This window comes from Lissotriton vulgaris, chromosome 3_1, assembly GCF_964263255.1.
Source record: "Lissotriton vulgaris chromosome 3_1, aLisVul1.2, whole genome shotgun sequence".
Classification (NCBI taxonomy): Eukaryota; Metazoa; Chordata; class Amphibia; order Caudata; family Salamandridae; genus Lissotriton; species Lissotriton vulgaris.
Genome location: NC_141689.1, coordinates 400,820,427 through 400,836,158, shown reverse-complemented (window position 1 = coordinate 400,836,158; position 15,732 = coordinate 400,820,427). Strand labels below are relative to the sequence as shown.

Genomic DNA, 15,732 nt, shown 5'->3' with positions numbered 1-15,732 from the left:
TAAGCCCGTCTACGCCCGTCCGCGCCTGGACCGCGCCCAGCGCCAGAGCCCCTGGTCCTCGTAATGTCCACCCCTCCCGCATTACTTACGATGCCACCACCCTCCTAGCCCTTAACCCCGGCCGTTCCCCCAACTGCGCCCTAGCCGCTCCTGGACACACCCATGGACCCTTTTCCTGCAACTCCTGCAAGTTCGACGGCACCAAGAACAACTCCTCATCTACGATCACACAACAGATATCCGACCCCAACCACCTACAATGCATCCTGCTCAACATCCGCTCGGTCCACAGGCACGCCATTGACCTCTGGAATCTACTAGACACCATCTCTCCGGACGTCGCCTTCCTAACAGAAACATGGATGAACGCCACATCAGCCCAAGACATCACCATTGCCATCCCGGAAGGCTATAAGATCATTCGCAAGGACCGTACCGGCCACACAGGAGGAGGCATCGCTATCGTCCATAAGAAATCCATCCGCATCTCAACCAGCTCAGACGTCAATCTCGCCAACTCTGAACACCTTCACTTCCAGATCCACATCGACCCCAAGACCACACTCAGAGGCACCCTCCTTTACAGGCCACCAGGACCCCGCGCACAATTTAGTGAAGACATCACGGACTTCATCACTCCACACGCGCTCCCCTCCGAGGATTACATCCTTTTGGGAGACCTCAACTTTCACCTTGAAAAGAACAACGACCGCAACACCACCACCCTTTTGGACAACCTCGCCAACCTCGGACTTAAACAACTTGTCACTACCCCCACCCACATCGCAGGTCACACACTCGACCCTATCTTCACCTCCAGCAAACATGTCTCCTTCAGCCACACCACAGCTCTCCTTTGGACTGACCACAGCTGCGTTCACTTTACCTACAACAAGCCCACATCCAACAACCACCCCCAACCCACTCTGCAAAGAAACTGGAACAAAATCACCATCGACCAGATCTCCTCATCGCTTCTTCAAAACCCCCCAGCCCACCCCTCAAACCCAGACCAAGCAGCCACCAACCTCACCCAATGGTTATCCAACAGCGCCGACATCCTAGCACCACTGAAAAAACGACAAATCAAACTAGGCAGCAAGAAGGCCTCATGGTTCAACGATGATCTTAAGAAATGCAAGAAACTCTGTCGCTCCCTTGAGAAGGCCTGGAAAAAAGACCCAACCACCAGCACCAAGGACGCCTTCAAAAACGCCACCCGCATACACCACCAACTGATCCAGAATGCCAAGAAAGCCGCTTTCAAGGACCGACTAGATAACAACGCCCACAACAGCAAGGAATTATTCAACATCGTCAAGGAATTTACCAACCCCTCAGCCAACTCCAACGACATCACCCCCTCTCAAGCCCTCTGCGACTCCCTAGCCTCATTCTTCCACAACAAAATTGCAGACATCCACAACAGCTTCGACAACCGACCCAAAGACCAACCCACCCAACCCCCTGCAGGACCCCCACCCCCCCTAAACATCCTCAATGACTGGAAGCCAATCTCCACTGAGGACACCATCCGTCTGATGAACTCCATCCACTCAGGATCCCCCACAGACCCATGCCCTCACCACATCTTTAACAAAGCAGACTCCATCATAGCACCGCACCTCCGAGACGTCATCAACTGCTCCCTCAACTCCGCAACCTTCCCGAAAGCTGGAAACATGCCGAACTCAGCGCCCTCCTGAAAAAACCCACAGCTGACCCCACCGAACTCAAAAACTACCGCCCTATCTCTCTCCTTCCTTTCCCGGCCAAAGTCATCGAGAAAGCGGTCAACAACCAGCTCGCCGCATTCCTCGAAACCAACAAATCCCTCGACTCCTCACAATCCGGCTTCCGAGCCAAGCACAGCACTGAAACCGCCCTCATCGCAGCAACAGACGACATTCGAACTCTACTGGACAATGGAGACACAGTCGCCCTCATCCTCCTCGACCTCTCCGCTGCCTTCGACACGGTCTGTCATAGCACCCTTTTACAACGCCTCAGAAACGTCGGAATCCAAGGAAAAGCACTGGAATGGATCACCTCATTGCTCACCGGAAGAACCCAGAGAGTCCGCCTTCCACCATTCAAGTCAGAGGCCACTGAAGTCATCTGCGGCGTACCACAAGGATCTTCACTCAGCCCCACCCTCTTCAACGTATATATGAGCCCCCTTGCGGTCATCGCATGCCAACACAACCTCAACATCATCTCCTATGCCGACGACACTCAACTGATCCTATCACTCACCAGAGACCCTAACACTGCCAAAACCAACCTGCATGAAGGAATGAAAGAAGTAGCAGAATGGATGAAGCACAGCCGTCTGAAACTGAACTCAGACAAAACAGAAGTCCTCATCCTAGGCACCTCCCCCTCCGCCTGGGATGACTCTTGGTGGCCAGAGGCCCTTGGAAAAGCACCCATCCTGACGGACCACGCACGGAACCTGGGCGTCATCCTGGACTCCTCACTCTCGATGACCAGACAAGTCAACGCCGTTTCTTCATCTTGCTTCAACATTCTTCGCATGCTCAAAAATCATTTCGCTGGATCCCCACCGAAACTAGAAAAACAGTCACCCACGCTCTGGTCACGAGCCGACTGGACTACGGAAACACCCTATACGCCGGTACCACCGCAAAACTCCAGAAAAAACTCCAACGCATCCAGAACGCTTCAGCCAGGCTCATATTAGACATCCCGCGTAAAGAACACATCTCTGATCACCTGAAAAACCTCCACTGGCTCCCCGTCAATAAGAGGATTACTTTCCGGCTCCTTACCCACGCACACAAAGCACTCTACGAAATCGGACCGGAATGCCTCAACAGACGACTGTCCTTCTACACCCCCCCCGCCAGCTACGATCCTCCAACCAAGCCCTTGCCACTGTACCTCGCATCAACAAAACCACCATGGGAGGTAGATCCTTCTCCTACCTGGCAGCTAAAACCTGGAACTCACTTCCCACTCACCTTCGCCTCACTCAGAACCACCTAGCATTCAGAAAGCAACTTAAAACGTGGATATTTGACAAGTAATTCCCCATCCTTCTTCAAGCGCCTTGAGACCCTCTGGGTATGTAGCGCGCTATATAAATTTATTGACTTGACTTGACTTGACTTCTCATTCATTCCTAGGGGCCTCCTATCCCATAGGAATGAATGGGAAGGTATTCCTTATTTGTGAATCCTAATTTGCTATTCGCAAATAAGAAATATGTAGGATTCACAAAATATTTAGCAAATCCTACATACATTGCATTTAGCGATTTTCTAATTGCGATTCTCTAAAAATATGAGGATTGCAAATGTTTTTGGGATACAATTGGCCCTCAGTTCTTTAGAGACAGTATATATTGCTAAATAGCAGTTTCCAAATTCATTAGTATGATAGGATCACCAACTTAGTTGAAAAATGATAGTACTATCATTCTTCATGCTTTAATGGACCCCTATTGTATTTGCAACTCCACTCACAGGAACTACCAGATTAGGCTTCTTATCAGGAGACTAATAAAGGGTTAAAATAAATTGACCAATGAAAACTGGAAAAACAACAGGAAATAATGAGGGGAACGTTTTGATTCGCTTACAACATCAGTTTCACAGAAAAAAGAGGGGGCGAAATTGTCATTACTGGTTCTTTCTTACAGAGAGTGGTACTTACATTTTCTGTGAGAACAAATTTCAAATGAAAGTGTGTTAAAATTTGAGTATCAACAAGAGGTATGTTAAAAATGAGAAAATTGATTATATATACTTATATATGTATATATATATTCACTGAAAAAACCATAGGTTTCAGGGACGTTATAGTTAGAAATTAGCATTTAAAATACCTTTGAAGTTCACTGAAAAAAACATAGGTTTCAGGCACGTTATAGTTAGAAATTAGCATCTAAAAAAACCTTAAAAATTCACTGAAAAAACCATAGGTTTCAGGGACATTATAGTTAGGTGGACACTTCACTCGTACAAAACCAGAGAAATTCTGCCGTTATAGTTAGTTCAGCTAGCTATAACTCACACCCCTGCAGTCACTGCTGATGACGTCACATATTACATCATTCATGTCATGGTCAGTGACATCACTGATGACATTACTGATGACATCTTAAATAACATCACTGATGACATCATCCACATGAAAATCTGATGCACCTCCTTATACCCCAATATAACCTTTGATACATCCACCCTAAAATACAGACTACCATTTTCGAAACAATAGACACTCCAATACCAGTTACTACATAGGCACTCACTGATTCCTAGTTCTACTTACACATCCACTCATTCACCCATACAGTCTCTCATACATGCAGTCACTCATCAATACACTATCATATCTACTCATACACCTATACAGACACCGTGAGACGCCCTGAGCAGGCCTAGGGGGTCAGTGTGTTTTGTACACTGCCCCCTTTATTGTTTTTAACCTGTATTTCACTTTTTTCTTGTTACTCGGTTCTACTGAGTCACAAAATGGCTGCCAACACTTCCTGATTTGGAGTGTTGACTGCCAATCAGAGTGAAACTTGTGCCCGGAAGGGTTCGCGAACCATCCTGTGTGCTCAGATATCAATATTTTTCTTTTTCTAATTTCTCAGGGACTACTGAATGGATTTACACCATTTAAAAAAGGGCTCTTTCTGGCCCAAGGGATACCCTTTTGCCAAATTTGGTGTACCGTACAGCTGTTCAGGCTGTAGCTTAGGCTAAAGTTTCTTGTGGAAGTGAACATGGGGAAAATACGTTCTGGCCCCCCCTTTTTTTCTCCGGCCGCTTAATGAATCATCCTGAATCTTTCATGACAGTAGCCGACCGGAGCAGCCCATTAGTTTTGAAAAATTTGAGAAGATTTGTCAACCCGCGCCAAAGATATTGGCAAAAGAAAAAATGCTTTTTTGAATAGTAACGAGTTCCTAACTATAACTACCAAATGACGACCGCCAGTGAGTTTTATGTGTCAGGTAAATGTAATAAAGTTTGAATATTAGCAGTATATCCTGTAACATACTTAAAAAGAGCTGAAATGATTGTTTATGCATGAAGTGAACTGCTTATGCATATAGAATTATTTGATGCGTAACAGTTACAAACATTCAACTGACTGTCATATAGGCATTTAGATAATGAAGCCGTTACTAACAAATTTTGTTATGTACTGAGTCATTTAGTTGAAATTAGGTGACTGAAAACTTTGACAGTGGATATTTTTCTGTCCTACATATGGCTTGTCCTTAATTGGTATATTAAATCTATTTGTAAGTTTGTAGTTCAGTGCTGTATATCTGCCGGGATTTGTAAATAATACTCTAGTAGATATATTGCATGTCTGATTGTGCAACATAGAGAAGAAGGTATTAAAATATGTGTAAAGGGTACTACTCCAGAACATGTGTCTACACCTTCCACTGCTATGTAGAATTGAGTTTTTCAATGCTTTCCAAAGTCTTGAACTTTCTATTTTTTAAATATAAATCACCCCTAATGCATGTTTGTAGGTGGGTAATGGAGTAGGAAGTTATATGTTTGAATGGCATAATATGTAGTTTGAATTTGAAGTGAGTTAGGAAGATTTTCAGAGTATAATACACCTAGGTAGACATCCATGTATCTATCTATGTACTCACTGAGATAACTATTTAGAAAACTATAGAGCCATTCATACAGGTACTCAGACACTGTCAGAGGCATTTACACAGCCACTCACAGACTGTCACAGAGTTTATGTATCAAGCAGTAACAGAGCCACTTGTACACATAGTATTAAACCCCAATTCATATAGCTACTTGCATACACATTTAGTGATTAAAATAGTTTATAAACTTGCATCTCATATAGTGACACAGTTACTTACATAATAAGTGAGACATCCACACAGAAAATTGTATTCTCACTCATATATAAACTCAAATACTGGCAGAAGGAAAAGACCTATCCGGACAAGTTGCTATTTGATTGTGTCTCAAGCTTGCTACTGCACAGCCTGTGTGTGCAGTTTTACTCCTAGTTAGAAAAGGTATTTTAAATTGCTTGCCACGCTTCAAGCTTGCCTTTTCATTAAATATAAGTAATTCCTAAGTTAGTCTTTAAATCCGTTACAGGTCAGAGTGCTATGTGCTTAGAAGATAAGACATGTACTTTGAACTTTTAGTAAGTCATATGTGCACTGCCAAACCGATATGTGTAGTTGAACCTTCAGTGTACCAGTCATACTGCAAGTTATATCATTATTTAGAAAAGTACTAAGCCACTCATACATCTAGTGTCACAAAGACAGAACAATTTATCCACCCAATTACTCTATCATAGATCACTTATGTATCTACAGGTAACAGAGCTCCTTCCAAATATAGTTACACATTCCAAACGTCACTAACAGAGCCATTTAGCAAACAATATAGTCACAGTTTTCCTGTTAGGCCGACATGACATTCAAAACACATTACTAAGCCTTACTAAGCCTTAAAACTCTCTTCTACTACATATAACTCACCCCTTAGATGGTCTGTAGATAGATGGTAGAGCAGGGATCTATGAGTTTAAAAGATAAGACATGTTGTTTCACATTTGATTGAGTTACATGCATACGTGCAGACCCATATGTGCAGTTATGGATCCAGTCTCCTATCCATACTGGCACTCAGATACCCATGTCTAAAATTATAGAACCACTAATACACCTATTCACACAGTGACAGAGGTGTTTAAACATTCACTCACACACAGACACATCTCTTATGTATCCAGCAGTAATGGAGGTTGTTGCGCAGACAGTTAAACACAACAATGCTCACTAACAGAGCCAGCAAACAAACCATGCAGCTCCTTACATAAAGATTAAGAGTGCCATTGTGTAACAAAGAGGCCCAGGCATATTTACCTATATATCCAATGACACACCAACATAGGCACTGAGACACCTATTTAGGTATGTATGAAGACCTGGCACTACAAGTATTCCCTACAGGCAGATAGACCTTTGAACATGTTTCTCGGCCTGCTGCTGTAGAGTGTGTATATGCAGTGTTCCTGCAAAGCCCAATTGAGATTCAAAACATGTTGTAAGCCTAATTCTCATTTTGAACTACATAGACACCACCCCCAAGGCAGGCTACTGGCAGGCCATAGGGCAAGGAGCTATGGGCCAGATGTAGGTGGCCGTTTGAGGCTATTTACCGAGCGGTAACGCCCAATTTTGGCCGTTACCGATCGGTAAATGGGTTACAGGACTTGAGTGCGGCCTTCGACACGGTCTCCCACAAGATACTACTTGAGAGACTATGGGAGATCGGAGTCAGGGAAACGGCCCTGGATTGGTTTGCGTCTTTTTTATCTGATCGCTCCTTCCAGGTGCACGCCCCGCCGTACTCATCCAGCAAGCTCCCTCTTGAATGTGGAGTGCCTCAGGGGTCTGCGCTCAGTCCCACATTGTTTAATGTGTACGTCCGCCCCCTGGCCTTGTTGGCCCGGGAACGTAAGATCTTACTAACATCTTATGCGGACGACACGCAACTTATTTTCAACTTCTCCAACAACAATGTGGAGGACCAAATTAAATTCCAGGAAGACATTCTGGCGATCTAAAGGTGGCTATCTAACAACTGCCTTCAGCTTAATGCCTCCAAAACAGAGGTTCTCCTGATTGGCAATGGCACGCAGACTTGGGAAGAGCACTGGTGGCCTCTGGCGCTGGGACCTGCTCCTTTACCCAAGGAGTCAGTAAAAAACTTGGGGGTGTTATTGGACAATACACTCAACTTGGAGTCTCATGCTCAAAAAGTGGCAGGCACCTGCTTTGGGCGTCTTCGCTCTCTTAAACCCATTCTGGGTTTTTTTGAGCCTACCACTCGCCAGATCATAGTCCAGGCTTTAGTTTTATCTCACCTGGATTATTGCAATGCCCTCATGCTAGGATCTAACAAGACTGCAATAAATAGGTTGCAAAGAGCACAGAACGCTGCCGCCCGCGTTCTATTTGCTCTACCTAAAACCTGCCACACGTCCCCCCTTCTCCGTCGACTACACTGGCTCCCTATACAACAGCGCATTCACTTTAAAACCCTCTGCCTTACCCATAAAATCCTGTACAATGTTGGCCCCCATACTCTGCAAGGACTGTGCTCTTTCTATACTCCCACGCGTGCACTCCGCTCAGCGGACCTCTCACTGGCCTGTACTGTCAGAATTCGGAGGAGCAGAGCTGGTGGCCGCTCCTTCAGGTATCTGGCCCCTAAGCTCTGGAATTCTATCCCCCCTAAAGCTCGGGCTACTCTAAATCATCTGCAATTTCGAAAACTTATAAAAACTTGGTTGTTTGCATCCATCTAGCACCTCCTGTACTTTCCTGGATCTGACATGTCTGCAAGCGCTGGGACGCCCCGTCGCTGGGGTAGCCATGCGCTATATAAGATTCCATAACATAACATAACATAGGGGGCATTATTTTACCGAATCGGTAAAATTACCGATTCAGTAATTTTACCGATTCGGTAAAATAAAAAATTGGTAATTTTACCGATTCTGAGGGACCCAGATGTAGGTGGGACTCTTCAGAGTCCCAGAGGCCTTACCGAATCGGTATTTTACCATCAAATCCAATTTGATGGTAAAATACTGATTCCGGTGTGCATGCACATGTGTGCATGCACACCTATGCCATGTGACAGGCAGACCTGCCCTTAGGGCATGTATGCCTGCCACATGGCACCCGAGCCTGTTTTGGGGGTGCCAGAGGGTGTCAAAGTGACACCCCCTGCACCCTTGTGAAAATCGGTATTTACCGATTCGGTAAATACCCAACCGGTAATGCCCATTCATTCCTATGGGCTTCATAGGAATGAATGGGCATTACCGATTCGGTATTTACCGAATAGGTAAATACCGAATTCATCCGAATCGGTATACCAGCACATCTGGAAACCTACATATCCACCCCTTAGATTTACCGATTTTTAATTACCGAAACGGTAAAATTCGGTAATTAAAAATCGGTAAATCTATTTTACCTACATCTGGCCCTATGTTCCTAAAAGATAAGACTCCTTCTTTGCTGTTTCATTGAGTTACATGCACACTTCCAGACTCATATGTCCAGTTAAAAATCCAGTCTCCTACCCATACTGGAACTTACTTACCTATATATAAAAGGATAGAGCCACTAATACACATAGTCACACAGTGACAGAAGTACTTAAATATTCACTCAAACAAGCATAGAGTTCTTATGTATCCAGCAGTACTGAGACAGTTGCACACAAAATAAATACTTCAAAAACTTACTGACAGAGCAGGAAAGCAATCCATGAGGCTCGGTACATAAACACTGAGAGTCCCATACAGTAAATAACAGACTCAGACATATATTAACATAGTTACTTGCATATGCAATGAAACACCCATAGATCCACAGAGACACTCATTCCGGTATGTAGGGAAGATCTGACACTAACAAGTCATCTATACAGCCAAAGAGGCCTTTAACCATGTCTCAATCCTGCTACAGTAAAGCGTGTAAACACAGTTTTCTGGCTAGACTGAGTTGTCATTCGAAGCATTTTGGTGAGCCTTAAACTAATTTTCTAATTAAAACAAGTTACTCCTAATACAGGCTATAGGTACGCCATAGGACAGGGAGCAATGAGCTTAAAACAAAAGACATGTTTTTTCAACTTTGATTGAGTTACATGCACACTTACAGACCCATATGTTCAGTTTTAGATGCAGTCTCCCACAAATAGTGGTACTCACACACCTATGTGTAAAGGTATAAGGCCACTAATACAGCTAGTCACACAGTAACAGACACTTTAAGATTCACTAATACGCACATACAGCTCTTATGTATCCAACAGTAATAGAAGCAGTTTCACATACAGTTAAATACTGCAACATTAAGTAGCACAGCCAGTAACCTATCCATACTGCATATAGATTGAGCTATCCATAGAGTGACTAAGAGAGAATTTCTTACCCTGATTTACTTACACAAACACCAGACACCCACTCAGGAACTGATATAGTCACTCAGCCATGTATTCAAGAACTGGGACAACCAAGTCACTCATCCAGGCAAGTAGCCATTTAGAAATACCTCAACCCTCCTAATGCAGAGCCTGTGTATGCAGTTTTACTTGCATGATTAGTGGTATTTAAACTCCTTGTTACAATTTAAACTACTCTTGTAATACATAGAAATCACACTTTAGATAGGCTGTAAGCAGGCATAGGACATGGTGCTATACGTACAAAAGGTAAGAGATATATTTTGACATTTCAGTGAGTTGCATGCACACTTACAGACAGAATGCCCAGTTATACATCCAACGTCTAACTTACAATGTAACTCACACACGTATTTTTAAAAGCACAAAGACAGTCACACATCTATTTAGACAGCAATAGAGAGTTAGATATTCACTCACACCGCATTCATATGTGCAGCTCTACCAGAGCTATTTCACAAGCAGGTAGACAGCCTAATACTATCTTAGACAGCTACTAAGCTAGTCATACAGCCACACTCATATATATTTATATATCCATAGAGTTACCAAGAGAGGCACTCTTATACTGACATTCTTGCCTATGGAAATACTCACACACCCATACAGGGACTAATACAGTAGCTCAGATTTTTACCCAAGTGCTGAGACAAGCAAATCACCCATCCACACAAGTAGTTGTTTGCATGTCTGTCAGGCCTGCTAAAGCAGAGCCTATGTGTCCAATTGCATTGCTATTTCCACTTAGCACTTAAAAAAACTCTTCTACTACATATAAGTAAATCAGCAGGCTAGTTATAAGTATTTTTACTGGAAATTCAATGGTTAAATTATGCAAGTTTATAAGGTTTTTATAAAAAGCTACACATATTTATTTTTGTTTGCAGAGTTCTACTTTTACATAAAAACAGATGCTTAAAATGCCAACTAAAACACAAGGAAGTAAGAAACGGATGAAAGGATACTATCTCCTTACTACACAAAAAGAAAAGAATGTGGACAATATGGTTAAAGAGAAAAGAGCTGCTGGTAAGAGAACTAAGACGTTTCTTAAAATAGAGTGTGGAAAACTAGCACGTAAGGGAAAATTACTTAATAAAATGAAAAGTCTCAAATCAGCTCAGAAAGGAAAAAAGTAAGTGAGAGGAAGACTAACGAATCATATAACACAAGAGATACTTTAACAAGGAGACAGAGGCACTTCAAAGAAATTTGAGCAATAATGTTCCATAGTGTGGTAAATCTAAATCTCAAACAAACTATGAAAAAGTATAAAAGGAGAAAAGAAGCAGTCAAACCAAAGGAACATGTTGAGGTTGTAGTTGATAAGGCATTTGCCATGAAAAGGAAGCTATTTATTTTGATACTGAGCAGAACAAGAACACTGGACAAAATAATGTGTTCTATGATGAGAAGAAGACAAAAGAAAAGACTTGGGGCCAGATGTAGGTGGCCGAAAATAGCCATTTACCAATCGGTAACGGCCGAATTCAGCCGTTACCGACCGGTAAATGGCCATTGACATGTAGGGGCCCTAAAATGTTGCATTTTCGGTAATTTTACCGATTCGGTAATTTTACCAATTCGGTAAAATTACCGAAAATGCAAGATTGAAATGTGGGTAGCCAATTTTCCATTGGCACATGGCTTTCAGAATTGGTATTTTACCATGGAATACAAATCCATGGTAAAATACCGATTCCTGTGTACATGCACATCTGTGCATGTGCACATGTGCCATGTGACAGACAGACGTGCCCTTAGGGCATGTCTGTGTGCCACATTGCACACATGCCCGTTTTGGGGGTGCTAGAGGGTGTCAAAGTGACACCCCCTGCACCCTTGACAAATTCGGTATTTACCGATTCGGTAAATACCAAATTTTTAAGGAATCGGTAAAAAATCCAGATGTTGGTACCTACATCTCATTTACCGATTTTGAAATACCGAATCGGTAAAATTCGGTAATATTCGGTATTTCAAAATCGGTAAATGTGATTTACCTACATCTGGCCCCTAGGTGAATAATTGGAATTTTTGCAAAGTTTTCAGTGGTGAATGGAAGCATATTTCCAGTACTTAGCATTTCTTTAATTAAGAAAGCCACTTTCAAGAGAACACATGAGTGCATACAGTTGAAACAAGTGGATTGTGTTATGAGGTCAAGGATTGAACTCCCCTTCCAAAGGAGGAGATGATACCTAGAAATGTTGATGAAGTGATAGCTGAAGAGGTACAAGAAAGGCATAGACAGGCACCTATATATAAATGTAACTGTAGCAGTATTTGCCGTGTTTGGCAGGAATAAATTGATATCTTTTTGACTTTTCTCTGTATGTTTCCATGCAATAGTCCGAAACAGAAAATATGGATTTTTCAAGGATTAGATCCATGCAGAGTAAGGAATTGTACTAATTTACAAGGACGTTCACTGGCATGTCAATCAAAGAAAGTGTGCCTTTCATCACTTTAGCATCTTAAAAGTTCACCATTCTAAAATGTGAAATCTAGTTAGAAGGATTTACTATTTCAAAACTCCTGTGTTTGGGAGAAAAGAATGCAGCTCTTCGACATGGTTTAGTAGCAGAGATAGGAAAAGTTTGCACAGAAGTTCAATTTAGCTTTTTTGGTCATGAACAGGAGTGTTTTTTGAAAATGAATTGGTATGTACAAGTGTAGAGGAACAAGAGAAAGGTATTAGTGTTGATATGTTAACACAAGAGAATAAAACGTTTACCACAGTTTCTTCTGAGAAACCAAACTGTGTTTGTTTTTGAGAGATTAGTGGCAAGAATTTGCTGTTTATTTATTTGCAGAAGAACGCTTTGACTAGTCCACACAGCAAATTATATGTAAGTACTGATAAAATATATTAGAGGAAAACAAGATGCCAGCTAAAGCAGTAGACAACAAGTTAGATATATTCCACAATAACTACAAGATTTGAATGTTTATGAATCCATTCACATATAATATGGGCATCCATTTCAGGCAATAGTGTGTATGGATCCTAAGACAGGGAAGCTGCCACCAACTGACCTTCAGAGAGACCTTAAAGGAAGAGTTGTCTACTTATCTTTAGATTGTAAAAATACGGGTGTCTTAAGAAGGAGGTCAGTTCCCAGGGAGCAGAGATGGAGTGCAATAGAAATGAAAGCTTTTGTAGTGGTCTGGGCAATGAAGAAGTTGACACCATTCTTATTTGGTGCTCCCTTCCAGGTTCAGACGGACCACTGACCCCTCAGATGGCTAATGCAGATGAGAGAAGAGAATCCCAAACGGTTATGGTGGTCCATCTCCCTACAGGGAATGGACTTTACGGTGGATCTCCATCCAGGAACAGACCTGGCCAAAGCTGATTGTCTCTCCAGATTTTTCTGCCATAGGGATTAAAACTCCCAAGGGGTGGTGGGGCGGAGCTTGCATGCCTACAAGATGGCCGCTGCCTGAGTGAGCTCTGTAAGCCGTCCAAAAAATCCTTAAGGAATCGTTTACATCCATGGGAGGAATTTCTAGAAACCCATTGCAAATTAAAGCTCCTCTTGGGTGCACCCCATTGGTGCATTTGTTGGCACCAGCTGTGCTGTTGTCGGGCTGATGCGTGATATCCTCAGGAGCAACCTTTCTGAGGAAAGCGGCACTGCCCATCACTGCTGCTATATTGCGAAGAGCCTTGCCACTGCAGACTTTCCTGGAGTGCCCAGTTATGCTGATGGATGCTGGTGAGGCCCGTGCCTAACAGTCTGGGCTGCTCTGCAGGATTTGCCCGGTAGAGAGTATTATACGGAGCTGTCCAGAACCTGCCGGGGACCCAGCCGAGCGTGCCCAAGAAGACTGCCACAGAGAGCCACGATCTGTGGTATGGCGAACAATCCTGTTGCCAGAGGTGAGGCTGTTGTGTGGCGCTCTACGGGCCCGGCCCCAAATGCTGGTGTAGGCCTCGACCTGCGTTGCTGATCGGCAGCTGTGTGCTGGTGGGGGCCACAGCCCTGGGCCTATGAAATGAGAGGTGGTGGCTGCATAACCCCGCACCAGGTGCAGTGGCCAGTGGTACTGACCGAGCCAGAGGATCCACGTAGTGAGTCCCCACCTTCACACTGAGGCTCATCCTACGGCTGTGCCCTCTTAGGGGCATGAGGAAGGGTCCATCCCTGTGCTTCCACCATGCTTGCTCTCTGCTGCCTACGGATCCAGTTGGTGCTGCTGCCTAAAGTCACTGGAGGATAGGTTTGGTGTGTCGATCCGTCTTGCGTCCCACAGCTAGCAGAGGTCCATAGCTGAAACACTCGTGCTACTGTGGTCTGGTATCAAGGGGGCCAGGTGACACAAAACAATGGGAAAGGTTGACAAAACCCAGTCCAAACTGCAAATCGAGCAGTGCAAATCGAGACACAGAGATGAGGGTATCGAAACAGCAATCTCAAGGCTACGAAATCCTGCTAATTGTCAGAGGGCGAAATCTGCCAAATTCTGCTAACCATGCAAAAGAACCTGTCTACCAGTGATGGGAAAATCGACTCCTTAGGCTACAGAATGGATTGTATGTCCGAGCTCATCGACAAACACGCTGAGCGCCTGGACATGGCAGAAAGACGGGTGTCTGAATTGGAAGATGCCCAAATGGAAATGGATAATACTCAAAAACAGATGAGGGAGCTCCTTACAGCGCTGCAAGACAAAGTGGAAGTTTTGGTGGACAGATCGAGGCGCAGCTACATATGCATTACGGGACTCCTCCAATCTACAGCCACAGGCAATATGGAGGTGTTCATGGAACAACTACTGGTGTCTCTCCTTGGCCGTGACACATTCTATGACATGTTCACAGTGGAGCGCGCTCATCGCTCCTTAGGCCCTAAGCCTCCCGCCTGGGGCATCCCCTTGCCCTGTGATCGCAAAGCTGTTAAGTTTTAGGGACAGGGACGCAGCACTGAAAAAGAGAGCTACCCAAACTCAAGTTTGAGGGGTCCTTGCTTTTGCTATTTCCAGATTTCACTATGTAGGTGCAAGAGGCGAGACAGCAGTTCGCGCTGCTGAAGCGCAGGCTGTGGGAGCACAACCGAGAGTATGCTATGCTGTTCCTGGCCAGGCTGAGGGTCAGGATGAATTGCAGGTCAAGAATATATACTGACCCTAAGTTTCTGCAGAAGGCCCTCAAAGAGTATAGCAAGGTGGAAGTGCAGAAGCAGGCACAGGAGGAGGAAGCAGGTGAATCTGGTGGAGGCCTGGAAGAGCGAGACTGATACCCACACCATCTTGATTTCTCTCTCTTGTCTCCATGGGTACTCTGTGTAAGGTATGCTGGCATCGGTGCACATGGGGTGTGTTAGATACTTCAGGCATTTGGAGGCTGACAGGGAGCAACAGTAATGACTGTTTGTGATACTGGCAGCAGGGCTGGGACTAAACTGCGACAATAATACCATTATCACTCCCTGTTGGTCTACTCCACTACTGTATGGGGGTCCCCCCTGAAGTGAAATATTGATTACCCTTACTCATCATGGGATACTCTAGGATACACTCACCGAATTTACACATAGCGAATGGACGGTTACGATTTTCAGGTAAACTAAATGCATTGCTGGCAACATCCGCCTCTGCATGTTACTCACTACATTGCAAGATGCCAATATTGTTGTTTTGTTGTTATAGTCTTTGCTGAAGTACTAGCAAAATTTGGGAGCGAGAGTAAAGTATAGTCTAT

The 15,732-nt window shown here is 44.0% G+C and overlaps 1 pseudogene; it reads left to right on the top strand.

Annotated features, from left to right (window-relative positions):
• Positions 1-13,384, top strand: part of LOC147726504 (uncharacterized) — a 41,229-nt pseudogene extending 27,845 nt beyond the window's left edge.
• The last annotated feature ends 2,348 nt before the right edge of the window (positions 13,385-15,732 follow it).